Below are 7,870 nucleotides of genomic sequence, written 5' to 3' on the forward strand. Positions count from 1 at the left end.
ATCGCAAGTCTTCTATTGCTCAATTTGTTTAGTTAGGAGTAGGAGTAGTGTGTAACCCATTAACTTCTTCTTTTTACTTCTATTCATCACCTCAAACGCATTGCTTCACAAGCATTATTGAGTGACAAGTCCTTGTGTTCGACCTTGGATTATCCGAGAAACTTGCGTTCTCGTTATACATGGCGAGAAGGCAAGAAAACTTGTGATAGGAACGCATGGTCATTGCATACTAGATTAACGCATACTTTCTATTCCAACGCATGACCTTCGAGGCATGGGCTTAAACGCGTAGCTTAAGACATGCAACACTCAAAATTGCGTTCAACCCAACTAATTTTCCTTAACACTTATTTAGATGACCATTTTTAACCAGTCTCTCAATCTTGTTGAGATTTATGTGACCCAGTCTCAAGTGCCAAAGATAGACATTTGGAGAAACTTTCCTTTTCTTATGAGTCTCAGCAGTTTTAAACATCTCTATGTTTAAAACGGCTTTAACCTCAGTCGATTTTAACAAATACAAGTTATTTTCTGATTTTGTAGAATAAATTTGTTTACATCTTGTATTGATGAACACTTCATCATTTTCGAAAGAAACTTTATAATTTTGTTCTAGCAAACAAGATGTAGATATTAGATTCCTTTTCATAAAGGGAATGTAGTAAACATTTTTTTAGATAAATGTACTTATCTCCTATAAATAACTTCATATCTCCCACTGCTTTAGCTAAAACAACCTCCCCGATCCCTACCTTAAAGATTGTTTCACCTTCTGTCAGTTGTCTCTAGGAAATTGTTTCCTATGAAAAAGTATAGACATGATTAGCGGCACCTAAATCAATTATCCAGATTTTATCATATTTCATTAAACATGCTTCGATAATAAGTAAATCATATTTATCTTGTTGTTCGAATTTTGCATTGTCATCTATATTGTCCAAAACTTTACATGTGTTGGGAGATAGAGAACAATCCTCTGTTAAAACTCTATTGAAGATATAAACTACTGGTAATTTGTTTGTTGATTCAATTTTACTGTTAACTAATTGGGAAGCGAGCATTCTAGATGAATTTGACATGCTGAAAATTTTAAACAAATTCTCGTTAGCAAATTGCAGCTAAATCCAAAATCAAGTTTTAGCAAAATAAGTAATAATGTACCCATAACCATTATTTATTTGCAACGATACTATAGTGAGTTAGAATACGTGCTACCGAGGGGCAGTCAAATACTCCTTCACTAAAACAAACAATTTTGACCAAACACTATCTCCAGAATTACTCTTATTCCTATAGTCGTTTAGTTACCATTTTTTGTCAGAAATTACTGACACTTTAATAATTCTGTAAGTATAACCCACCGTTTTTAGACATTAAAGGTCGGCCCCAACTATGCTACCGAAATGGAGGGTTGAGGTTAGGAATGGATCTAAGAAATCCTATCCATTTCTGGAGTTTGAGTTGTTCTAAATCCTATGTTACAACCTTCCGAGGGGATAACCGTCGTTAAAGTAAACCAGCAGACAAAACATAGGAATCTCATGGTCCAAATTAAGGAAGAAACTGCAGGATATGCTGACACATATCCTTCACCCACTTATTATAAACTACTTCCCCAATTCACCTTGTTATTGACTCATACAAACACTTTCCAAATGGAGTTGACTTCAAGGGTGACACAAAGCGTTATATGAATCTCACGGTGTGAACTATGTGGAGACGTGAGAGTTAAAATATATATATCATACATTTGATTTATGTTTGAGTGACTTCCCCTTATTCACTGGAATCTTGATTTATGCTAAAAAAATACTTTCCGTATAGAGGTCACTTCCAGGGTGACACGAAGTACTGCATAATCTCGATTGTGAACTCTTTGGGATGTGAGAGCTAAAAATAACGTATCATATATGTTATTAATCTCCCACTAAAGTGTTCTAAAAACTTTATCATATATAAGTTATTAAACTCCCACTGAAGTGTCCTATTGTTGGGTAAATTTATACTTAGGTTCATTTCCGCTAATAAAAACCACCCTAAGTCTATGTGGTTTATCCAAGTGTAACACTTATAATTGGATTTTAACCTACAATGTCTAGGTGATAAACCATTTTATTACCTCAAACACTCGCGTACGCTTATAAAATCAGTTAACAACACTCAATTATTTGGCCATAATCCCCAGGTAGGAGTGTTCCATAAATCGTCAACTTAAGTACTCCCAGCCTTAGACAGGATTATATACCGGTTGAGTTTGTAACTATGATTTATAAGATAGCAACCTATTTTAACTATTAAAACAAGTGTTTAACCTACGTGAGCATACAACCTATCTTTGTTACGGATTTTAATGTCTAACTCACATTTATAAAAACTTATAAAAAAATTAGACTTGCTTTACATCCATAACATGCATCAAAGGCATTCAAATTTAATATAACAGTTATATTAAATAACAGAATCCCTAAATATGCATTCTATACATTATAACAGATCATAACATATACATAATGCTGAAGGAACTTTATACACGAGTACCTCTGAGCGAAAGCAGATCTTTCCAAAAGCATTGTGACAGAATTATCACATTTACATTCACACATACAGATATGCATCATAATACTAAATTACCGACATGCTTAGAGATAAATAAACAAGAGAACAAGTAAACTTACTAGTTGAAGACTCTCTTCGCAACAAATCTCGCTTTCACTGGAACGGCAAGCTATTGTTCAACAAGTCCCAATCGTCTACCATGAACAGTCTCCACACCAACAGATGAAGAAAAGGGATGACACCACCACTTAGAACCCTCAGTATTCTCGGAGAGAGAATCCAAAGAGTGGGCATTGTTCAGATTTGGTAGAGGGGAGGAGGAAAAGAGATAGTATACAACGATCAAGTAAGTGGGAGATAGACTTGCCTATCGTATAGACAAAATGCTTGATCGTTTAGGTAAAGTATACGATTGTGTAGGAAAAGCTAAGTGGTCATCTATGCGATCGTTTAGTAAAGCTTGGGCGCTAAACGATCGCTTAGTAAAAGATAAGTGATCGTTTAGTAAGTAGAACGTGCGGGTGTAAGTGATCGTTCAGTAAACAACACTATCATATAGGCTCTGATTTACTAAGCTATGACCCTCCAGAATCGCAACACATCGTGAGCTATTTAAGGGTCTCAAAACGATTCTTCATCTTACTGATTAGTTACGAAAAGAAAAGAGACGTAGGCCAATTATCCCATAACTGTCCAATAAATAAGTAATAAATATAATCACATTATATTTATAACCTATGGTTTAATATCATCTATTAACCATAGTATTTTCCTCCACTAGATATAAATCATATTTATATCCAATTTCCTCCAAATTAATGTATCTCATACATAAAGTCAATTATATCATATATAATTAACTAGTTCAATTATATCATATATAATCGAACTCCCTCTTGTCAATTTGAACATTTTAAATTGACCCAAAAATTGATTCTCAACTTGTATCCAAGCTACCAAGGGGACCTTATGGACTTATGGCTCGAAGCTCCAACGGTAAATGACTAACTGACTAAACTTTTTAGCCATGATATCCACCATCCGTTAACTTCCAGGCATTCCACTAAAGACCGATAGTTGAACTCTTCTTACCATAGATATATTTCTATGTCCATCTGATATAACCAATCATCAGTACGATGAACCTTCACAGATGCTCGTAAGTATAGCTGGGCCAATTTTCCGTCTTACCCCTGTAGTTACATCTTACTCCTTAAGTACCATTGATCTCCTTTAATGAACAATACAACATAGTCCTACTATGTGTGAACACCTCTCGAGCCATGAGAAGGTGTGTGGCCCCACATCGTCCAAGCCCTAGGATCAACCCTTAAGGGAGCAATCTATCTACTTACCCCTGCTTTGGGGAAGAAGTGAACTCCATCTTGTGTAGCTGAGTTCCCAGCTCCTAAATCAGATGAATCCCCAAAGTGGTAGGTTTGAGTCAGCGCTCTAGCCACTCGCACCCAAGAAAATCAAAGGACCGCCCTCAATTGTAGAAGTTCCCAACTCACTCAGAATTGAGGTCATATTACCTATGCTCATCCTAGTGAACGGGGTTATATAATGAGACGTTAACACTTCATGGCCAGGTCTTATACAAACTCTTTGTTAGGATGCCCCCGCTTGCATGTCCCCTATACGAATGATCAGGATCATACCATCTCTGATAAGTCACAACACTTGTAACTATTCCACAAAGCGAGCCGCATCTGTAGTGTTACCAGGATAGGATTTTCCTCCTATATCCATATACTACAGACCATTTTGGTTATCACTTAAGACATGATCCACTTGTATGTCACCACATACAGGCTTAAGTTACATAAAATCAACCAGGGATTTTAAGTTTATTGGTTTATGGTAAAGCAAATAAAACATCCAAATGTGCAACGTCAAGAAGTGAAGTAAATATCATATATTATACATCACAAGCGTTCGTACAAACTGATTACAAACTACAAGACACGAGACTTTAGGGAATCAACCCTAACAATCTCCCACTTGTCGTAAAGCGAAGTGGGGTGTACATAAACTAGTACAAAATGATAAACTAGGGCACTAATGCCCAGTACAATATAATCTCCCACTTGCCCTAGTCCAATCGCGGGCAGTCCCGTAGACCCATGCTCTGAAGGTGACCCTCAAACACTGTAGTCATGAAAGCCTTCATAAACAAGTCAACAACGTTGTGCTCTGAGGCGATCTTCATGATGATCACGTCTCCTCGATGCACTATCTCACGGATTAGATGATACTTCCGCTCTATGTGTTTGTCCCACATTTGACTCCTAGGCTCCTTAGAGTTCGCCACAGCACCATTATTGTCACAAATGGCCTTCTTAGCAACTTCACAAGTCGCTACGTACTCGACCTCCATCGTGGAGTCGGTGATGCACCCCTGCTTAGTGCTCCGCCACACTACAACTCCTCCATTAAGAGTAAAAACTGACCTTGAAGTGGACTTATAAGAGTTCTTATCAATCTGAAAGTTAGAATTTGTGTATCCAGTAAGGATCAAATCCCTAGACCCATACACGAGCATGTAGTCCTTTGTTCTCCGAAGATACTTGAGGATGTTCTTAACTATGGTCCAGTGACCTTGGCCTAGGTTAGACTAATACTTGAGGATGTTCTTAACTGCGGTCCTTCTCTGAGGTAGGGGTAAGTAGATAGATGGCTCCCTTAAGGGCTGATTCCAGGGCTTGAACGATATGGCGCCACACACATTCTCTTGGCCCGAGAGGTGTTCACACATAGTTGGACTATGTTGTATTGTTCATTAGAGGAATCAGTGGTACTTAAGGAGTGAGATGTAACTACAGGGGAAAACGGTAAATTGGCCTAGCTATACTTACGAGCATCTGTGAAGGGTCATTGTACTCATGATTGGTTATATCTGATGGATACAGAAATATGTCTGTGGTAAGAAGAGTTCAGTTGTTGGTCTTTAGTGGAATAACTGATAGTTAACGGATGGTGGATCTCGTGGCTAAAAATTTTAGTCAGCTATTCATGTACCATTGGAGCTTCGAGCCACAGGTTCATTAGGTCACCTAGGTAACTTGGATAAAGTCGAGAACCAGTGTTTGAGTTAATTAGAAATGTTCAAATTGACAAGGGGAAGTTCAATTATATATGATATAATTGGACTGGTTAATTATATATGATATAATTGGCTAAATGTATGAGATACATTAATTTTGAAGAAATTAGATATAAATATGATTTATATCAAGTAAAGGAGAAAATATTATAGTGGATATGTGATATCAAACTATATGATATAAATAGAATATGATTATATTTATTAATTAAATTAATTGACTAATTGATAATTAACTAATTTGTCCACGTTCGGATGTGGGAAGTGGGTTGCGTTGGTTATGGTAACCAGCAGATTAAAAATGAAAATCGTTTTCATTTTTCAGATCGTGCATTCATATTTTCATCCGCGCCCAAAAGAATTCGTGAAAGCGATCGGGAGAGTCTATACGATAGAAGCTCGTCCATCTAAACGATCATCTACATCACGATTTCTCAAAACGATCGTATAAGTTTTTCCTAAACGATCGTTCAGCCTTTCTTACATGATCGTGTAGCTCTACCATACGATAAGAACTTTCTCTATACGATAGCACAATGATATCTCCCACTTGCTTATTGTTTACACAACGCGTTGTCCTCCGTCCTCTACCAAACTCACCAAAGCCTACTCTTTGGGTTTTCACTCTGAGGATACCTGGGTTTCACTAGTGGTGGTGTCGTTCCCACTGCAGTGTTCGTGTTTGGATTGATCGTGTTGTTGCAATCGACATATAGTTGGGTATTGGTAGATCCGTTGGAGGGTTTCCGCTGCTTAAGGTTCAGACCTGCAAAGAGAGTCTTCAACTGGTTTATTTGTTATTTATTGCATTCTAAACATGCCGATAATTAGGTTTAATATGCATAACTGTTTGTGTTGAATGTATATCTTTTGTGTTTCAGTCACTGTGAAATCGAAGACATCTGAACACGCTCATGGAACTCTTGGAATGAGATCCTTCACATACAACACTAAGAAAACTACTAAATTGTTGACGATCTTCTTGTAAACACAAGGTTCATCAATGTTTTGGTCAAACCCATACGATTTGATTGCAGTATAAAACCAAATATTCCAAGATCGAGACGTCTGTTTCGGCCAATAAATGGACCGATTCAATTTGAAAACTTTTTGCTCTTGACCTTAGGCAATGAATACTTTGGGTTGCACCATGTAAATGGTCTCCTCGAGATTTCCATTTAGAATAGCCGTTTTGACGTCCATTTTCCAGATCTCATAATTATAATAAGCAGCAATAGACATGATTGACTTTAACATGGCAACAAGTAAGAAAGTCTCCTTATAGTCGACTCCCTCCACCTGGGTATAACCCTTTGCCAGAAGTTGGGCTTTGAAGGTTTGCACCTTCCCATCAGCACCCCATTTGCGTTTGTAGATCCATTTACAACCTATAGGTCTTACACCATCAGGCTGATCTACAAGATCCCATATTGAGTTGAAGTACATCGACTCCATTTCGAGATTCATGGCTTTGACCCACTCATCCCAGTCAACATCCTCCATTTCCTTTTGATAAGATAATGGATCCTCAACGTCGCCATCATCCACCATAGCTAGGATTTTCGTGAAACCCAGATAGCGATCAGACGGGTTTGTAACCCTCTCACTATGTCGAAGTTCTCTTAACTCTTGAGATGGAACCGACCTACCAGATGAACTATCATCAACAACTCTTACTGATGAAGCAGGTTCTTCAACAACTCTTGTTGAAGTTTCAGTAGTTTCATTGGAAAGCTCACGTAACACGACTTTATTCAGATGGATCATAAAAGTAACCCACACATGGGGTAGCCTGCAAAGAGGCACAACCTTCGACTGTGGTTCCAAATTCTTTGGTTTGCTCAAGCCCCATGTGCTGGGCCACCAATTGCGAAGTGACGTAAACTAGCTTTCGCTAGTTCCAATCAACTCTAGAAGGTGTTTTCTCGAACCACCTATTGAAGGAACACGTTGAGTATTGTAATTGCAGTCTCCACTGCAAAACCCCAAACCCGAGTCCCAGTAAGGAAGCGTTAACTCATCATCGACGCACCATTCCACAAGTTCTGTTTTCTCCTCTCCCGCTACACCATTCTGCTGAGGTGTACCTACGCTGAGAGTTGGGAATGATTTTCATAATTCTAATAAAAGTCCTGGAACCTGAAATCGCAAAACTCTCCACACCTACCGATGCTCTGATCGAAGTGTTTTAACCGTCTATCAAAGCTT

The sequence above is a fragment of the Benincasa hispida genome, chromosome 8 (assembly GCF_009727055.1).
Source record: "Benincasa hispida cultivar B227 chromosome 8, ASM972705v1, whole genome shotgun sequence".
In the NCBI taxonomy this organism is placed as follows: Eukaryota; Viridiplantae; Streptophyta; class Magnoliopsida; order Cucurbitales; family Cucurbitaceae; genus Benincasa; species Benincasa hispida.